Raw genomic sequence first — 21,890 nt, forward strand, 5'->3', positions numbered from 1 at the left:
ATCCAGAGGGGACAGGGAAAACCTAGGCCGGAGCCGTCACAGCATACATCAGCCGGGCCTGAACGGCGATCCCGGCGTGCGCCCCAGGCCGGAACGCACGCCGACCCCGCGACCCGGGGCCAGGCCCGGCTGAAGGACTCCGGTGTGCGCTCCAAGCTGGAACGCACGCCGACCACGTGATCCGGCTCATGGCCGGCGGCGGATTTCCGGCGTGCGCTCCACCCTGGAACGCACGCCGAACATGCGATCCAGGCCAGGCCGACGGAGGCACTCCGGCGTGCGCTCCACGCTGGAACGCACGCCGATTACGTGACTAGGCCCCTGCCTGGCTGAGGGACTTCCGGCGTGCGCTCCATGCTGGAACGCACGCCGGCCCGCAGCGAAGCCCAGGTAAGGACGTGTGGAGGGGAGGCCGTGTGGAGGGGGGGACCCGTGGTTGAGACCCTGCCCCCCCTGTCGTCTCGGGAGGGGATGAATGCAAAAGACAGGGGACAGATAGGGAGAGGGGGGGAAGGCGGAAACAAAACATTTTTTGGGCCGACAAATGTGTATCGGCGTGCGTTCCACGCTGGAACGCACACCGACTCAGGGGGCCGGAGGTATGTGCCGTCGCTGATTGGGCCCTTGTGGCACGTTTGTTTTGCACAGAATTACCTCTCCTGAAGACGTGACGGCTGTGTATGAAAACGAACGGACGAACCAGATGAAAGTACTCACGACGTGCACGGATGCAGTACCAGAGCAAGCGACTCCTTATCCAGACTGTGAACAGAAGCGCCCTGAGGAGCTGGGGGCTGGAGCTTAAAAAGGTAAGATGCCCCTCCCACAAATTCAGGCTGACTTTTCAGCCTTCCACTTATATGTCTAATAAAATGCGTTATCTTTGTATTATACAATTACTGTTCTGTTTTCTTTTGCTTTGGGGTATGTTAGACAGGAGATGTAGCGCAGGTAATGTCACTGTCCTCAGCATCTACGGAAAAAGTACACTGGATGTCACAGATATTTTTAGTATGCGCACACGTTAAACAGGAGATGTAGCACAGATAATGTAGCTGTCCGCAACGTCTACAGAAAAAGTACACTGGATGACACAGATATTTTTAGGCTGCGCACACGTTAAACAGGAGATGTAGCGCAGGTAATGTCACTGTCCGCAACGTCTACAGAAAAAGTACACTGGATGACACAGATATTTTTAGGATGCGCAAACGTTACACAGGAGATGTAGCGCAGGTAATGTCACTGTCCGCAGCGGACACCGTCTACGGAAAAAGTACACTGGATGTCACAGATATTTTTAGGCTGCGCACACGTTACACAGGAGATGTAGCGCAGATAATGTCGCTGTCTGCAGTGGCCAAATAATTGCAAGCAATTTAGCGCAGGTTGCGCTAATATATACAGTGGGGCAAAAAAGTATTTAGTCAGCCACCAATTGTGCAAGTTCTCCCACTTAAAAAGATGAGAGAGGCCTGTAATTTTCATCATAGGTACACTTCAACTATGGGGGGAAAGAATACAGGAAATCACATTGTAGGATTTATAATGAATTAATTGGTAAATTCCTCGGTAAAAAAAAGGATTTGGTCACCTACAAACAAGCAAGATTTCTGGCTCTCACAGACCTGTAACTTCTTCTTTAAGACGCTGCTCTGTCCTCCACTCATTACCTGTATTAATGGCACCTATTTGAACAACCACACCTGTCCACAACCTCAAACAGTCACACTCCAAACTTCACTATGGCCAAGACCAAAGAGCTGTCGAAGGACACCAGAAACAAAATTGCAGACCTGCACCAGGCTGGGAAGACTGAATCTGCAATAGGCAAGCAGCTTGGTGTGAAGAAATCAACTGTGGGATCAATTATTAGAAAATGGAAGACATACAAGACCACTGATAATCTCCCTCGATCTGGGGCTCCACGCAAGATCTCACCCCGTGTGGTCAAAATGATCACAAGAACCTCACGGGGGGACCTATTGAATGACCTGCAGAGAGCTGGGACCAAAGTAACAAAGGCTACCATCAGTAACACACTACACCGCCAGGGACTCAAATCCTGCAGTCCCAGACGTGTCCCCCTGCTTAAGCCAGTACATGTCGGGGCCCGTCTGAAGTTTGCTAGAGAGCATTTGGATGATCCAGAAGAGGATTGGGATAATGTCATATGGTCAGATGAAACCAAGGTAGAACTTTTTGGTAAAAACTCAACTCGTCATGTTTGGAGGAGAAAGAATTCTGAGTTGCATCCAAAGAACACCATACCTACTGTGAAGCATGGGGGTGGAAACATCATTTTTTGGGGCTGTTTTTCTACAAAGAGACCAGGACGACTGATTCGTGTAAAGGAAAGAATGAATGGGGCCATGTATCGTTAGATTTTGTGTGAAAACCTCCTTCCATCAGCAAGGGCATTGAAGATGAAACATGGCTGGGTCTTTCAGCTTGACAATGATCCCAAACACACCGCCCAGGCAACGGAGGAGTTGGTTCGTAAGAAGCATTTCAAGGTCCTGGAGTGGCCTAGCCAGTTTCCAGATCTCAACCCTATAGAAAACCTTTGGAGCGAGTTGAAAGTCCGTGCTGCCCAGCGACAGCCCCAAAACATCACTGCTCTAGAGGAGATCTGCATGGAGGAATGGGCCAAAATACCAGCAACAGTGTGTGAAAACCTTGTGAGGACTTACAGAAAACGTTTGACCTCTGTCATTGCCAACAAAGGGTATATTACAAAGTATTGAGATGAACTTTTGTATTTGACCAAATACTTATTTTCCACCATAATTTTCAAATAAATTATTTAAAAATCAGACTGTGAAGAATGTGATTTTCTTGATATTTTTTTCTCATTATATCTCTCGTAGTTGAGGTATTGTGTGAGAACTTGCACAATTGGTGGCTGACTAAATTCTTTTTTGCCCCACTGTATTGCTGCCATATACAATAGCTCTTAAAAGGACTTTTGGGTCTCTACAATTGCACGCAATTTAGCGCAGGTTGCGCTAAAAATATATATTGCTACCAGACACAACAATAGTCCTTAAAAGGACTTTTGGGTCTCTAACACCAACCCTGCCTAACAAAAAAATTCAATTCAATTCCCTATACTATCTGTCCCTTCTACAGCACAGCTCTCCCTGACTTAGACTGAGCCGAACCACGTGTCATCGGGTGCTTTATAGCACCCGATGACGCGTTTCGGGCAGCCAATCACTGTAATGCCAGTAACCAACATGGCTACGGCATTACAGTGAGTGGCAGTACTTACCTGCACGTTTATTGGCTGCATAGCACCCAACAAACGTGAGGGGAGGAGACTCGAGCATCGCGCTCGAACTCACACGGTATTCAGCCGAACACCGCGATGTGCCGAGCATGCTCGCTGAACTCTAGTCTGAACTCATGAAAGGTCCTCTTTAAGTGCAAAAAAGCACCAAGTATAAAAAGAAATATCTGTACATTAGTCACCATTCATTTCTGTGTTTTGTAACCAGTTGTTACGATTTGCAATAAACTGCCTTCTATGACTGTGATATAGAGAGCGTCCATTAAAATAAATTTTGCATTGTATGCTATTGCTGCCGTCTATGGTGTCAATACTAGCTATGCATTTATGAGGAGCTGTCACCCCTCCTGACTTGTCTGTTTTAGTAACTACTTGGATTCTCCATGTAATAACAATTCTGGAGCATCTTTTCATATGACTCTGTGTTTTGCCATTCCTCTATTATTCCTGCAAGAACTTATGATTTAATTACTAGCAGCTTGCCATTAAGGTGCAGATTGGTGTTACCAGTTGGGGGGGGGCTGCACAGTCTGACAATGGCGGCACTGATTGGATAGTATCAGACTGTGCTGGGACATATCTCTAACTGGTAAAACCCATCTGGACCTTTGTTGCAAACTTCTGGCAATTCATTCATAACTTCTAGGAGGGATATTAAAGGAATGGTACAACAGAGAGTCATAAAAATAGACTCTCCCAGAATTCTTATTACATGGGGAATGCAAATAGTTGCTAAAACAGACATGTCAGGGGAGGTGACGAGTCCTCTAAAAAAAAGTTTACTGTTGTGGCTGTTCAGACACAAACCAATCTTGCACAGAGTTGGCATTAACTATATAAATATGGCAAGTAAGGAATAAAACACAGCAAAGATCCCATGAGTATATTTTTATATTAATACATTTTTTTGTTTGTTGCATATTTTTGAATTTTGATTTAAACATGTTTTAAAAAGATTGAAATAAAAGGTTTTAAATCTAGAATAAAAATCTTCAGTTCGTGGGAAAAAAGCCTTTGGGATATTAATACAATTTCTGAGTAAAATAGAAGAGGACTGGTACCGTCCACCTGGAGGATCATCTGTTGGATGACGAATATCATATAGAGGATATATCAGTGCAATGGTCTACGGGTGGTACAGGGGCGTACATAGAAATCACTGGGCCCCATAGCAAGAATCTAAATTGGGCCCCCATTCCCCATTTATAGCCCCTCCCACTACCCATTCCAGGCCTCTCTCTTTGTTCCATGAACTATTCTTGCTGCTGCGTTTTATAATTCATGCCATGAGGGCCGGATTGGGATTACAAAACAGCTCTGGCGCACAAAAGAGGTATAATAGATGCAGTGTGTGCAGATATATAGTATATACAGCAGAGTACTGTTATGTGAGGTTCGAGGTATAATAGATGCAGTGTGTACAGGTATAAAGTAAATATAGCAGTGTATTGACATGAGGTATGAGGTATAAATTACAGCTCGTACCTCACATATCAGTCCACTGCTGTATATACAATATTTCTGTACACACTTTATCTATTATACCTCGTACCTAATATATCAGTACACTGCTGTATATACTATATATCTATACACACTGCATCTATTATATTATACCTCATACCTCACATATCAGTACACTGTTGGATATACTATCTGTACATATTGCCTCTATAATACTGTGTAATATATGCTGTGTGTGTGTGTATATATATATACAGAGCAGTGTATTGATGTGAGACATACAAGGTATAATACTGTAGATACAGTGTTTACAGAAATATGTGGTCAGTTATACATTATGGTCACTGTGTGTCAGGTACATGAGGTAGTTGTCACTGTAACTGTCTAAAGTATTATACATGAGTGAGCAATGAGTAAAAACAGGGCATGGGGGGGGGGGGGGTAAATGACGAGAAGTGGAGTACCTCCTCTTACCACTCCATTCCAGTCTGTATGGATCAATGCAGAGCTGATTGTAAGCTTCTAATACTTGCTGTTAGTGGTTGAAGGACCTGTTATGATGTCATCACAGGTCCTGGCAGATGTACCTTCCAAACCTAGGAACTACACCATTTTTGGTGCAGTGCCTTTGCTAGATCCTGCAGGACCTGTGATGTTGAAGATGATGTCATCACAGGTCCTGGCAGATACACAGTTCTAACCTGGGAACTACACTTTACACTGTGCAGTTCCCTTACAGGACCTGTGATGACATCATCAAAGGTCCTTTAGCTTTAGAAAGATTGACTGGAGCAATTAGGGGGCGGGGCCTCTCCTCCACTGCGGCCTCTCTTCCTCACAGGCCCCATAGCAGCTGAGTGGTCTGCCTATATGGTAGGTACGCCACTGGATGCTGTTTAGCTCTGCTAGATCTATTCATGTTGATTTGAATGCAGCAAATGAGAACCAGGATCCTCCAGTGAGCCCAGGCTCTGATACTATAGTGGGCTCCAAAGGTTCAATAGAAAAAGAATATTTGGCTGCCTTTGGAGCCAATCACATGCCTCTAGGGTGTATTTCTTTGATTAAAAATCTATTAGACTTTATTGATGATACAGGGGTTGAGCTCTGAGAATAATTTCCACTGGTGGGCCCAAGGAACCCAGTCCGACACTGTTACAGTGACACAATGCTACAGTGCTATTAAACAATTCAGTGGTTTCATTACAGATTTTTTACCATGCAGAGGAGGTTTTGCAAGGAGCCAGTCTTTGACGTAAGATCGCTCTAAAGAAAACACAGACACAGTGTCAGCTTAAGATCTACTTTTAGAAATACAAGTCTTATAAATACACAGACATTTTTACTTACAGCGCTCATAGGAGGGTGATCATTAAACTTTGCACATTCTTAGACGGAAAATCTGCGCCTTTCTAAACGTTTATCTGATATCTGTACTGGAAGCCATATCTGATGTCACTATGATGTGGACGGTTAGGCCTCTTTCACACAGGCGTCGCGTGTGAGGGCCGGAAAGGATGCGGGTGCGTCGCGGGAAAATCGTGCGATTTTGCCTGCGAGTGGGGTGAGTTTTGTATGGCATTGCGTTGTGTTCTTCAGTTTTTTCCACGCGAGTGCAATGCATTTTGCACACGCGTGAGAAAAAACTGAATGTGGTACCTAGACCCGAACGACAACTTCTTCACTGAAGTTCGGGTTTGGGTTACGTGTTCTGTAGATTTTAATATTTTCCCTTATAACATGGTTATAAGGGAATATAATAGCATTCTTAATACAGAATAGTTAGTAAAATGTAGATTGAGGTGCTAAAAAAGGAAAAAAATTAACTTACCTGTTCCAATTGATCGCGCAGCCGGCATCCCCTTCTTGCTTCTTCTTTCAGGACCTGCAAAAGGACCTTTGGTGACGTAATCACGCTCACCACGTGGTGAGAGCGCCGAGACGTCAGCGCAGGTCCTGCTGAATGAAGATAGAAATCTTTTAACTTCATTCAGCAGGGCCTGTGCTGACGTCATAGCGCTCACCACGTGGTGAGCCCAATTGCGTCACCAAAGGTCCTTTTGCAGGTCCTGAAAGAAGAGCCAAGAAGGGGATGCCGGCTGCGCGATCAATTGGAACAGGTAAGTTAATTTTTATTTTTTTTAACACCTCAATCTACATTTTACTAAGCATTCTGTATTAAGAATGCTATTATATTCCCTTATAACCATGTTATAAGGGAAAATAATACAGGGAAAACACTTTAATGAGGTCCGGGGTTGCTTTCATCCCTATCATCTCCTAGCAACCATGCGTGAAAATCGCACTGCATCCGCACTTGCTTGCGGATGCTTATGATTTTCACGCACACCCATTCATTTCTATGGGGCCTGCTTTGCATGAAAAATGCAGAATATAGAACCTGCTGCGATTTTCAGGCAACACACAAATAATGCGTGAAAATCACCGCTCATGTGAACAGCCCCATTGAAGTGAATGGGTCCGGATTCAGTGCGGGTCCGCAGAATTCTCGCCCATGTGAAAGGGGCCTTAGGGTAATACCACATGGCGTGGTCGACGGCCAAACAGGCCACACCTGGTTCTAATGAGAGCGGCCTGTTTAAGTCAGTCTGCATTGTTAATGGCCGCGCTGTATTATAGGGGTCGCACGGCCCATTAAGAATTAAACAGTGCAGTCTCTTTCGTTTAATTAAGGCCTGTTTGGCCACGTGATTCTTGATCACAGCACTGCCGTGTCCCAACAAGCCATGTAGTCGTACCTTTATAGCGTGTCAGCAGCTTTAATGTCCGACTTTGTATTTATAGCACACAGAAGAATGGTTGCAGAAATTTCGCATTCATATGAATGGCTCGAGCAGAAATCCCCTTGTTCGCTGACTAAACAAACCCATTCATACGAACGGAACTGGAACTGATATTCTCTTGCAGAAATTTCTGCTTTGTGAATACACCCTAAGGGCACATTCACACGACTGCGCCATGTTTTGCCGGATCTGCAAAACACGGAGGCTGCCCATGTGCGTTCCGCAATTTGCAGAGCTGAATAGGCAGCCCATTATAGAAATGCCTATTCTTGTCTGTGATTGCGGACAAGAATAGGACATGCTCCATATTTTTTGCTGGGCCGTGGAACGGAACAACAGATGCGGACAGGACACGGGGTGCTGTCCACATCTTTTGTGGCCTCATTGAAATGAATGGGTCCACACCCATTCTGTGTGAATGAGCCCTAACAATGAGTATGTCTATGGAGGAGACTTACATTGGACAGCTTTTCCACACACTTGGAGGTGAGGTCCCCAGTTAACTGTCAGATAAAAAAAAATAATACACTATTATTATAATGTTATATAACAAGCAGCAATGACGCAAAAAAGACTCTCCATTCTTCCAGATCACTTTCTAGCACTGCCTATATGGATTTATCAATTATGCTAATTTATCAGACACAAATGGACAACAAGGGAAGATGAGACATTTTAATATTTACAAATATTACTCTGCAGGGATACATTTCATCACTGGAATATAGCTCCAACCATAATAGTTCTGTACAAATGTTTCTTTCTGTAATTACCGAAATGACTTCCTTAGGTTTCATTCACACAACCGTATTTTGTATCCGTGTCCGTTGCACACGGACCCATTCATTTATATGGGTCCGCATCTGTGTGTCCGTTTCACAAATTATAGAACATGTCCTATTCCTGTCCATATTTCTAGTGATGAGAGTGAGAAAAATGTGGACTGCAGACGGAAGGTGTGGTTTGCGGACCGCAATACGGACACGGTCATGTACATGAGGCCTTAGTTATAGGATCAGTTTTAGGGCTTTTGTTTAAATGTGCTGAAAATAAATAGATTTTGGGGAGGGGCGGGTAACCGTTCTTACCAAATCACACGTCAGGTCCAAAACTGGATTTAAAAGGCCTGTGCCGTGCTGGAAAAATAAACAGAGGAAAACGTAATAATAAAAAAATGCAGGTATGTGTTAGCATAAAAAAATAAATGGGGTAAAAGATCCAGTTTCTTTGTGCCACAGTATGACTGCAATGAAGAGAGGAGGTTGTGCAGAAAAACAAGTTACAAGTCCTCTTTGATTATTTGTGACATGACAAATGTGTTTCTTGCTATTTGATTTTCAACTGCAGGCTCTACCCCTGTTTGCTTCTGTTTCCTATGTACACTCCTGTTTCCTGTGTACTCTCCTATTTTATGTGTACTTTCTTGTTTCCTGTGTATATTTCTATTTACCATTTTTGCTCCTGTTTCCTGCCCAAAACACTTTTTCCTATGTACCCTCCTGCTTGCTGTTTTTGCTCTTGTTTCCTGTCTATGCCATTATTTCATGAATACTCTCCTGTTTCCTGTGTATGCTCCTGTTTCCTGTGTACGCTCCTGTTTCCTGTGTACGCTCCTGTTTCCTGTGTACACCCCTGTTTCCTGTGTATGCTCCTGTTTCCTGTGTATGCTCCTGTTTCCTGTGTACGTTCCTATTTCCTCTGTATGCCTCTGTTTCCTGTGTACGTTTCTGTTTCCTGTGTACGTTTCTGTTTCCTGTGTACATCCCTGTTTCCTGTGTACGCCCCTGTTTCCTGTGTACGCTCCTGTTTCCTGTGTACGCTCCTGTTTCCTGTGTACGCTCCTGTTTCCTGTGTACACTCCTGTTTCCTGTGTGCATCCCTGTTTCCTGTGTATGTTCCTGTTCCCTGTGTACACTTCTGTTTCCTGTGTACACTCCTGTTTCCTGTGTACGCTCCTGTTTCCTGTGTACACTCCTGTTTCCTGTGTACACTCCTGTTTCCTGTGTATGCTCCTGTTTCCTGTGTACACTCCTGTTTCCTGTGTACACTCCTGTTTCCTCTGTATGCCCCTGTTTCCTGTGTACGCTCCTGTTTCCTGTGTACGCTCCTGTTTCCTGTGTACACTCCTGTTTCCTGTGTACACTCCTGTTTCCTGTGTATGCTCCTGTTTCCTGTGTACACTCCTGTTTCCTGTGTACACTCCTGTTTCCTCTGTATGCCCCTGTTTCCTGTGTACGCTCCTGTTTCCTGTGTACGCTCCTGTTTCCTGTGTACACCCCTGTTTCCTGTGTATGCTCCTGTTTCCTGTGTATGCTCCTGTTTCCTGTGTACGTTCCTATTTCCTCTGTATGCCTCTGTTTCCTGTGTACGTTTCTGTTTCCTGTGTACGTTTCTGTTTCCTGTGTACATCCCTGTTTCCTGTGTACGCCCCTGTTTCCTGTGTACGCTCCTGTTTCCTGTGTACGCTCCTGTTTCCTGTGTACGCTCCTGTTTCCTGTGTACACTCCTGTTTCCTGTGTGCATCCCTGTTTCCTGTGTATGTTCCTGTTCCCTGTGTACACTTCTGTTTCCTGTGTACACTCCTGTTTCCTGTGTACGCTCCTGTTTCCTGTGTACACTCCTGTTTCCTGTGTACACTCCTGTTTCCTGTGTATGCTCCTGTTTCCTGTGTACACTCCTGTTTCCTGTGTACGCTCCTGTTTCCTCTGTATGCCCCCGTTTCCTGTGTACGTTCCTGTTTCCTGTGTACACTACTGTTCGCTGTGTGTGCTCCTGTTCGCTGTGTGTGCTCCTGTTTCCTGTTTAACTAAACAGTCAAATATAAAGCAATTATAACAAAAACTTACAATTATTTCCCCAATTAGTTCAACTGAAGTTCCGACAACACTGCCAACTGCAGCTCCAACATTTCCCTAAAATAAATATAAGACTGAAATTTACAACATTATTTTTAACACCTTGAGGACTGGGCCAATTGTAGCCCTGAGCACATGAATATTTTTTTATTTTGCCTATTAACATTCAAGCTTCATAACATTTTTTAGAACTTTTTCAACATAGCTGTTCAAAGCGACATGTTTCTCAGAAAAGTCATGCACCAAAAAGAATTCAGGCAACTTGTCTGCAACTTGCTGTCCCGCGGCTACTTGAGAGCTGCAATCTGGCTGTACACAACATGGCCAGGTCACAGGGGCGTCCTATGTCACACACAACTTACACTGGGGTCCCTGATGGCAAAGTCACATGCAAATTGCGACCAAAATTCCAGCAGTGTTGGATTTTCTGCAATTGTCACACATGTCACAGAATGTCGTACTGCGACTCCATTGCCAATCATAGCAATGTCGTACGACTTCCCTGTGGCCCTAGCCATAGCCTTTGTTTCTTATACGACCAGTGGCTCTTTATGTAGCTACATATCCATTAGCATTCACTTTATATTAGTTTTTATTTGAGTAAAAATGCAGTCAACCTTATTTTTTTTCAGCATACACCAACATACAACTCCATGCAGGTGTTGTCCTTGGTCAGATTTGAGCTCAGGACCCCAGCGCTGCAAGGCACCAGTGCTAACCACTGAGCCACTGTGCTGCCCTAGTAAGCGAGTTGTAAGCTTACTGTATAATGTGCTATGGGTATGATGTTACCAAGTGTATGTTATTTCATGTCTTGGGACTTGTTTTAAATTGTGTTTGTGAGAGGTGTTTTACTGTTGTTTTTAATTCATGTTTTTATATTAGACATATTTTAAAGAATATCTGGTGATTATTTTGAATTGTCATAACATGTTAATATCTATTTTTTTAAAATCCTAAAATACTTCAGTTTTCACACTGGCCACTAAGCCTAAAAATAGGCACCACTTCTTGGTCTGTACAGATCACTTTACTTCTGTTTTCTGCTTATCATTACTGTCAGGAGTACAATGACAGATATCACCTATGTGTATAAATAATACAGGATCCACCATTCACAATAGGTGATATCACAGCTTATCTACTCCATCCTGACCTCTGCAGAGAGACTTATGGAGACGTATTGGCTCTGGCTCTGACTTATTAGCTCTTATTGCTCTGTGGGAAAACAATATGCAAAGAGGTGTTTCCCAAGGAAAGAGGACTGCCTTGCCAGCGCCACATTGGGGACGTGGCTCCCTATCAGAGTCAAAATCCAACTTTTTTTAACAAGCCTTGGGACATATAACAAGGGAAAATAGCCAAGCCAGAGATAGACAGCTGTTTCAGGGTCCTGGCCAATGCATCCAAAGTACCACACCCAGAATCCTACTCTGTACCGATACAACTGCCTATGAATTTTGGTAGTAAATTCCCTTTAAGAAAATGGGCAGCATAGTGGCTCTGAGGTTAGCACTGGTGCATTGCAGCTCTGGGGTCCTGGATTTGAATCTGAGTAAGGACAACATCTGCATGGAGTTTGTATGTTCTCCCCGTGATTGCCTGGGTTTCCTCCCATACCCTAGGCCAGTGATGGCGAACCTTTTAGAGACCGAGTGCCCAAACTGCAACCCAAAACCCACTTATTTATCGCAAAGTGCCAACACAGCAATTTACCCTGAATACTACAGTCCAACATAGTATATCTTCCATGTACTTTATCTTGTAGCTATAATAACCTGTCTACATTCTGTGCTCTGCCTGTGCCGTTCATAGTGCGCCCTGCGCTGATGAGTGACAGGAATCATTTAAGGCATATTGGTACACCATAGACTTTTTCCAGGGTGTGGGTGCCATAGGTTCGCCACCACTGCCCTAGGCATACTGATATGGAATGTAGATTGTAAGCTCCGCTGGGGACAGTGAGTGATGATGTCTGTAAAGCTCTGCGGAATATGTCAGCGCTATATAAGTGAAAAAAATTGGTAAAATCTATAGCAGAATTCCCTATTTTCATGTCATAAACCAGGGATGTTCAACCTGTGGCCCTCCAGCTGTTGCAAAACTAACACTCCCAGCATGCCCTAATAGCTACAGCCCAGGCATGGCCAACCTGCGGCTCTCCAGCTGTTGTAAAACTACAACTCCGACCATGCCCTGCTGTAGGCAGTCTGGGCATGCTGGGAGTGGTAGTTTTGCAACAGCTGGAGAGCCACAGGTTGGGCATCCCTGTCCTCAACCAATTAGGCCTACTTCAAGGACAAACAGATAATAGATATTTTACAAGTATCCCTCGGCAGGACTTATTTTCCGTCTTACATTACAGAACAAGACGGAACCGTTATTTGTGCCCATATTAGGATGGATCAAAATGGAATGCCTCTAAAGGCTTCTGTTTTGCATTCCGTCCTTAAATTCCGTTATATTCCATTATAACCCTGTTATAACGGAACGGTATACCGGAATATACAACTCATATATGAACCCACCCTTAGTCACTTACTAGTAGCTCTTCGAGACTAAGTATCTTGCCAAGAGAACAGCCAGTACATCCCTGCCAAGGGAAAGAAATACGTCATTCATTGTTACAAAGTAACATATACAGTTGAACCAACATCTCAAGACATCAGCCAGGAAGTTAAAGCTTGGGCGGAAATGGGTCTTCCAAATGGACAATACCCAAAGCGTACTGCCAAACTGGTTACAATTATTCTGGCATTTGGCCAATAATAATAATTATGGTAATCCTAATTTACCAAAAACAGGAAAGGTTTATTCTGATTTCATGTCAGATATTGAGAAAAACCTGCATATGCGTCTTTTTATATAGTGTATGCAAACTTCTGGTTTCAACTGTATCAAATCTAGAAATCTCACTACATTGAAAAGTGCGCTAGTCATAAGGTTAAAGAGGACCTCTCACCTCTCACGACACGTCTGTTTTAGTAAACGCTGCAATTGTAGTTCCTATTAAATAACAATTCTGGAGAATCTAATGTTTGTAACTACAGTACAGTCCACCGTTCCTCTGTTATTCATCATCGAAATGTATAAATAGATAACTGGGTGTTACCAGTTGTGGGTGTGTCCCTGCACATTGACACTGTCCAATCCTTGCTGACAGCGCCAGACTGTGTAGAGATACACCCAATGGATGAAGAGAAATGATAACACCCAGTCATAAATGTGTTCCCCAATTGTTGGGTATCCAGACCCGTCAGGAGGGATAAAAGGTCATCTTTAAATACAAATTCACTTTACAATTTATGCTGGGCATACATAGATGTACATCAGTCAAACCCATTTATTTTGGTGGGACCAGACGACCATCTAAGGCAGGGATCAGCAACCTTCGACATTCCAGGTGTGGTCAAACTACAACTCCCAGCATGCACACTAGCTTGGCTGTTCGCAGAACTCCCACAAAAGTGAATGGAGCATGCTGGGAGTTGTAGTTTCATAACAGCTGGGGTGACGGAGGTTGCTGACCCCTGATCTAAGGTGTATAGCGGTCTCCCGACTGTACCCCAAAGGCCATAAGGATCTGGCAGTTTATTTCAACTTGCCTGATCCTTTCTTTCTCAAGGAGATCCACCAGAGGAGTCTGGCAGCTGCTTTCTCTCCTCCCTTTGTTTAGAACACATGGATTCTTGGCCAAGCCGAGCAGACCTGGGGCACTAGGTGAAATAGCTTGTTTGGTCAACAAGTGGCTAATGTGTATGGTCATCCCTCAATAATGTATTAATACATACCGGTATGGCTTCTCAATATAAAGTGATTATATTGCCGTTTTAAACAACAGATACTGGGGGTAAAGTCTGTGATCAGCGATAACTCATTGGGCAGAACCTGTTGCTTTCTCCATTGAGTTATAACGGGTCAGACAAGACTTAGTCAGGTATCAGAATTTCTTTTGTGCGGAATGCAGTACTGAACCTTTCTATCTATTCTGACAGTCAAAAACAACGAAAGCCTGAAGAAACAGAAATAACAACAGAGCCCAAAAAGTAATTTTGGATTTATAGATAATAGAGGATTCAATACAGTTTCATAAACCATAAAGAGATTGAAATGTAAATGTGCTGCTTAGGCTGAGTTCACACTTCAGTTATTTGGTCAGTTATTGTGAGCGAAAACCAGGTGCGGGTCAAAAACACATTACGCCTGATCTCTCAGTAGGCTTCACTACTGGTTTTGGCTCACAATAACTGATGGAAATAACTGACCAAATAACTGAAGTGTGAACTCAGCCCTAATTCTAATAATTAATAATAGCTTTTTGCTCTTCTTACCAAAAAATCCCTCAATTCTTTTTCAAATGCTTCGTAGTATTCGAATCTTTCATCCAACTGCAAGGTCAAAAAATACATTAACAGTCAGTTCACTTGGCAGATAGCAAGAAAACAGCACATTTATGTTGGAAGTCAAGTTACAGGGAATTTTTTTTACAATGTAACAGGATTTTCTTGAGACAATTCCATTTCGCTTAAGGAGTCCATGAATGCTAAACTGATCAGATGCTGTCCCACAGCCAGGATTCAGGAACCAGCACTTGGATCTGAATACTTTTGTAACTGCATGTAATTAAACATTTTGCATAACCACCGAGTAAAAAGGATCTGCATAGCGCCACCTGCTGTTTCTAATTTCTCTGTCCTGCTGACTAAGATGGAAGCACATGCTCAGTTCCAGCACTCAACTGCTACCAGCTGCAGTAGAAGGGACACGCCCCTCTAGAAAGTGCACGCCCCCTAAGCTGCCAGCTTGGAATAAATCTAGCAGATCAATTGGAGAAATGAATGGGGAGATCTCTGGATCCATGCGAGGTACCGGGCTGGTTCTAAGTTTGTTAGAAAGAGACTGACATGTACTAGATGATGTCTGATTTTTATTTTTTCATTGATCATGGGATAACCCCTTTAAAGTTATGGCTGGACTGGGGGGCAGAGCCTTTAGGGGAGGCCAACATGACTGGGGGTTTGGTTCAGGGAGACCCCGGGGGTTAGGGATAGGCTAGTTTAATTAGAGGGGTAGGTTTAAAGAGACCATGGGGGATTGGCTGATTTGAGTTTAGGGGTGGGGGACGAGGGGTTAAAAGGTTGAGACAGGGAGAAGAAAGGGGCCATTTTAAGTAGTTCAGAAAAGAGTTAATTTACTTGGGCCCCTGGATCCCACCTTCCCACACCCTAGCATGCAATCACATCCTCCACCACAAGACACACACACCTGGTAGAGTCCTGTGAATTACTGTAAATACTTCCAGTTCTGAAGACTCCAGCGGCTCAGGATCGGTGCTCTGGGCAGCTCGGCTCACCCTAGTGTTACAGTGCACCCCAGCACCACACAGTATGCTGTATAGCACCCTATAGTATACAGTAAAGCAGTATAGCACCCTACAGTATACAGCAACCCAACGGTATACAGCACCCCACAGTATACAATAGAGCAGTATAGCACTCCACAATATACAGCTTCCCAGAGTATACAGCACCTCACAGTATACAGTATACAGCACCCCAAACTATAGAGAACACAGAACCTCACAGTATACAGCACCCCACAGTATACAGCACCCCAGGTATACAGTAAAGCAGTTTAGCACCCCACAGTATACAGCAACCTAAGGGTATACAGCACCCCACAGTATACTGTAGAGCAGTATAGCACCCCACAGTATACAGCACCCCATAATATACAGCCCCCCACAGTATACAGCACCCCATAGTATACAGTAGAGCAGTATAGCACCCCACAGTATACAGCACCCTACAGTATACAGTAGAGCAGTATAGCACCCAGTATACAGCACCCCATAGTATACAGTCGAGCAGTATAGCACCCAGTATACAGCCCCCTACAGTATACAGCCCCCACAGTATACAGCACCCCACAGATCCCACAGTATACAGCCCCCACAGTATACAGTAGAGCAGTATAGCCCCCACAGTATACAACCTCCCACAGTATACAGCACTCCACAGTATACAGCACCTCACAGTATACAGCCCCCCACAGTATACAGTACAGCAGTATAGCCCCCTACAGTATACAGCACCCCACAGTATACAGCACCCCAGGTATACAGTAAAGCAGTATAGCACCCCACAGTATACAGCAACACAAGGGTATACAGCACCCCACAGTATACTGTAGAGCAGTATAGCACCCCACAGTATACAGCACCCCACAATATACAGCCCCCCACAGTATACAGCACCCCATAGTATACAGTAGAGCAGTATAGCATCCGACAGTATACAGCACCCCACAGTATACAGTAGAGCAGTATAGCACCCAGTATACAGCACCCCATAGTATACAGTAGATCAGTATAGCACCCAGTATACAGCCCCCCACAGTAGACAGCCCCCACAGTATACAGTAGAGCAGTATAGCCCCCTACAGTATACAGCACCCCACAGTATACAGCACCCCATAGTATACAGCCTCCCACAATATACAGCACCCCACAGTATACAGCCCCCCACAGTATACAGGAGCTTACAGTATATTAGTATAGCAGCCCCTGTCACCTTTTCCTGATGTAATCTTCACATAAAAAGCTCCACAAGACTGGAAAACTTCTCCTGCAGCAACACTCCTGGTAGACAGGACCTTTGATGACCTCATAGCCATGTGACCAGTAATATTGCTAGGTTACTGGTCACATGGTGATGATGTCATCTAAGGTCCTTAAGAGAATCACAGCTCTCATAGTTAGCTGCCTGGAGTGCCGGCAGGCAGGCATGGCACTCCCTGTGTAGCTGACAGCCTGACACCCGGGGCAGTGGCCAGCAGGGCTCAAGAGGCAGCTGCCTTGGGCCCCCCAGGAACAACTGGGCCCGGGGCAACTGCCCCTTTTGCTTCTTGTTAAAGACGGCCCTGGTTCAGACCAAATTAGCGTGGCTTAACCAGGGCCGTCTTTAACAAGGGGCAAAAGGGGCAGTGTTCCTGGGGGGCCCCAAGGCAGCTGCCTCTTGAGCCCTGCTGGCCACTGCCCGGGTGTCAGGCTGTCAGCTACACAGGGGGTGCCATGCCTGCCTGCCGGCACTCCAGGCAGCTAACTATGAGAGCTGTGATTCTCTTAAGGACCTTAGATGACATCATCACCATGTGACAAGTAACCTAGCAATATTACTGGTCACATGGCTATGAGGTTATCCAGACTGCTCAGTCCTCCGTCATCCACTCTCCTCAAGTTGCTGCATCACAGGCATCGTCACTATCAGATAGTGAAGACTCTCAGGACTCATCTGACAGCATTGACTCCTCAAAAAAAGCCTGTGGCATTTTAGCATTGCTTCATATAGGCAGATCCTGAAAGATCTCTCTTCTGAAGACACTGGAAAACAAAGTGAAGAGGGTGCTGGAGTATCTGCTGCAACCACCACCATATACCAGACCAGCACTGGACAGTATGTAACCATTGGTCCTAATGGAACCTTCCAGCTCGCTACGACGGCAGATGGGTTACAAGGCTTAGAGACATTGGCAATGGCCAATGCTAGTAGTAGCCAGCAGGGCACAACTATACTTCAGTATAAACAAACATCGGATGGCCAGCAGATCCTTGTTCCCGGCAACCAAGTGGTTGTACAGACTGCAGCGGGAGATATGCAGACTTATCAGATCCGTACCACTTCAACCACCACCTCACTACCACAGACTGTGGTTATGACCTCACCCGTTACACTGACTTGTCCCCCAATGAAGTCAGACGACCCACAACTGAAGCGTGAAATAAGATTAATGAAAAACAGGGAGGCAGCAAGAGATTGCCGGAGAAAGAAGAAAGAATACGTCAAATGCTTGGAAAACAGAGTCGCTGTTCTTGAAAATCAAAACAAAACTTTAATTGAGGAATTAAAAAGGGGCCATTCAGTGGTGATTCCGAGCTGGCGGGCAACGGCTGGAGGCAAGATGGCTCATTCCGGTGGGATAATTCAGTTTTTTGGGGCTTCAAGGCCCTCTGGAAGGAATTAATCATTTAAAGAGTTTTATGGTTATATATTTATATGTTGTATGTTAATAAAACGGCTGCTGTGGCCCATTCATTCCAGCTTGGTGTCCGAGTTTTTATTAAGGTCAAGGAGGTATCTGGGTTGGAGATGTATCAGTGGGGAAGGGGTCATTTAAGAGGCAGGTGAGTATTAGATGGGTCGGACGGCAGGTAACCAATACTTTCGTCACATGTTTTACATTACATTTACTGTACCTCATTCCTTCTGTGCTTACAGATCAATTTCTTTCCAATTTCCAGCAGTTGTGGGACACTCTGTGAACAAAACACAATCACATGGCAGTCACTGATGAGCAGCACTGAGCATCTAATTGACTTATGCAAAATGAATAAATCATAAAATAGTAATAAACAGTTGATGTATGATAACAATGAAGTGGAATATGCAAATAACATATACTGTCAAAAAAAACTAAGACGTGCACATATTCAGACAATTACACCCGCTATATATGTACAGTGTATACACTCACAGTAAGTTCTTATACTAAGTGCACCCTTGCTGAGTCCTGAAGAGTGCAGGAGCAGGACTCCAAACCAATGCATACAAGTAGAAGGAACTCCAAAGAAGTTCAAAGTGATAATTTTATATGTACAAGTCCAAATTTACCACACCCCATACACACACTCCTCTGGCAGCGGTTTATCTCCCTGCTACCAAAAGGATCGGGCAATTGAATCCAATGTGTCCAGTCGATATCTCCCCGGATATCAGCTCTCGGGGGACAGTCAGGAAGCTACCATACATATTAGATGGTTGGCCAAACCTGCCAAAATCTAATGTGTATGACCCGCTTAACTTTGGATTGCTTCACTTGCAAATAAACTATCACTCTGAACTTCCTTGATTTCCTTCTACTCATATATATACTGTACATACTTATACAATATGGATCAAGTATACAGATGCACAAATATAGTAAAACACCATATTTTTTGCTCCATAAGATGTACTTTTCCCCCCAAAATACTAATATATGCAAATGAGCCTCTAGGAGCAACGGGGGCATTGCTGCTACACTTAGAGACTCTGCTCTCTCTGCAACTGCTGCTCCCTCTGCACTTTGATTGACTTTAGGAGAAGACAGGGCTAGGTGTGATCACATTTATACTTCCTGCCCTGCCAATCAATGTACAGAGGGTGCAGCAGTTGCAGACAGAGCAGAGCCTCTAGGTGTAATGGTAACGCCCCCGTTGCTCCTAGAGTCTCATTTGCATATATATATTTTTTTTTGATAAATATATATTTTTATTTTCCAAATCATGATATTAGTACATAAAACAGTAATAATCACAACGGTATGCCCAGCATGGCAATCATAGACATCCTTACAAGAAGAAAAATTCTATACAACATCCTAAGAACACCCTCACGACAATATACAGTAATAACTATATCCACTCCCCCCCCCCATTGGCTGCCGTCCACTCCATTCATCAATATATAAAATACAATTAATTATGGCTATGTAGATCTGCGTGCAATCCTCCGTTTCCTTTCAATGTCCTCATAAACTCTAATTTTTTGAAGATATGAACCCCACTCCCTTGATGAGGGCGGGGAGACAGAGCCCCAATACTTTATCAATATAGCTTTAGCGACCATCAATCCCCGCATCCAAATCCGTCTGACCTGGGCCGGAACTTCCACTTCTGACCCACATTCTCCAAAAAGCACTATCAAAACCCCCGGGTTATAATTCATTGAGCTCTCCCTTTGTAGGGTAGCGAAAACCTCATCCCAATAGCTTCTTATTTTGCTGCAGCTCCAAAGCAAGTGGACATAGTCCGCATTAATATATCCACATTTGGAGCAGCAGCAATCCCGATCTTTATTTTGGGGAAATTTTCCTTGGATTTTAGGCGTATAGTAAAGTCTATGGAGGATCTTAAATTGGATTAACCTGTGCGCACTGGAAACTGACGCCCTTCTCACATTCCTATAAATAGTAGACCACTGTAGTGGGGGGCAATTCAACTCTTGCTCCCACTTATTTGTGCTTTTGAAAGGTGTAACAGTTGCCAGTGCAATTCGGAGTTTTGCATAAAGTCTGGATAACTTCACTTTTTCATACTTCTGAGCGTCACAAAAATCAAAAAATATATTCTCTCGTGGAAAAAAGGGGCCTCTATTCCTAGAGGCTTCAAATATATGTTTCAAACGTGAATACATAAATAAATCTAATGGTGAACTATCAGTAAAACCAAATTCCAAAAGTGATTTAAACTGACCCATATAAATAAGGTCAGACACCCTATTGATACCATTACGTACCCAATAACCAAAATCTGTAATTTTGAAGAACTCCTCCAGCCCCCTGTTCTCCCACAGAGGGGTGAAAACAAACGGACCGGAAGATTTAAGGATCTTCTTCAGTCTGTTCCAAACCCTCTGCAGTGAGCACGGGATCAGCAAGGACCTCCTCATTCCCATAAACCCATTCTCCAAACATACAAAAATATTATCAACTGGTTTATCAAAAAGTTTTGCCAAATATCGTGAAAGTAAACTCTCCTTAGAACAGCAACAACGCCGAATCTGTGCACACAAATAATAACCTTGAAAAAAGGGTAATGACAGCCCACCATCTGCCTCCGACAACCATAGATATCTCTGCTTTATGCGAACCCTCTTCCTTCCCCAAATTAAATCATTGATCATAGCCTCTAACCTATGGAAGAAAATATCATCTATCCAGATAGGGGAGGCACACAACGGAAATAAAACTATCGGGAGGATAATCATTTTAATCAGCGCTATTCGATCCGTCTGTGCCAGTATCAGCTTCCGCCAAGCGCAGATTTTGTCCCTGACTTTATTCAGAACCGGGGCCAGATTAAGATCGTAAAACCTATTTAAGGGGAGCCCAATCTTAACCCCCAAATAATCTAAAGTGTCATTGGGGACCAAAACACGAACTCGCCTCCCCTCATCTACAGCTTTCCGATTTAGCGGGAGGAGCGATGATTTTGACCAATTTATTCTATAGCCTGATAGCTTACCGTAATCTTCTATTACCTCTATGACATACGGGAGAATTTTCCACCCCTGGTCCAGGAACAGAATCACGTCATCGGCATATAGACTTATTTTATCGCCCACTCCCGCTACTCCAAAACCGTCTATACGACTATCCAAGCGAATCCGAGAAGCCAATGGTTCAATAAAGAGAGCGAAGAGGAGAGGAGACAGGGGGCAACCCTGTTGCATCCCTCTCCGCATCGTAACGGGGGAAGATCTAATACCATTAATACTAATACATGCAACAGGATGTGCATATAGCATTTGAGTCATTTCCAAAAAGGGATTCCCAATGCCAAAATGGGACATTGTAGCCCACAGAAAAGGCCACTTCATCCTGTCAAACGCCTTTGCGGCGTCTAAAGACAGAATGGAGTGGTCTATACTACCCCCA

The 21,890-nt window shown here is 44.2% G+C and overlaps 1 pseudogene; it reads left to right on the plus strand.

Annotated features, from left to right (window-relative positions):
• Positions 1–354: 354 nt before the first annotated feature.
• LOC120979772 lies at positions 355–18,437 on the plus strand (annotated as a pseudogene).
• The last annotated feature ends 3,453 nt before the right edge of the window (positions 18,438–21,890 follow it).

Source organism: Bufo bufo, chromosome 9, assembly GCF_905171765.1.
Source record: "Bufo bufo chromosome 9, aBufBuf1.1, whole genome shotgun sequence".
Classification (NCBI taxonomy): Eukaryota; Metazoa; Chordata; class Amphibia; order Anura; family Bufonidae; genus Bufo; species Bufo bufo.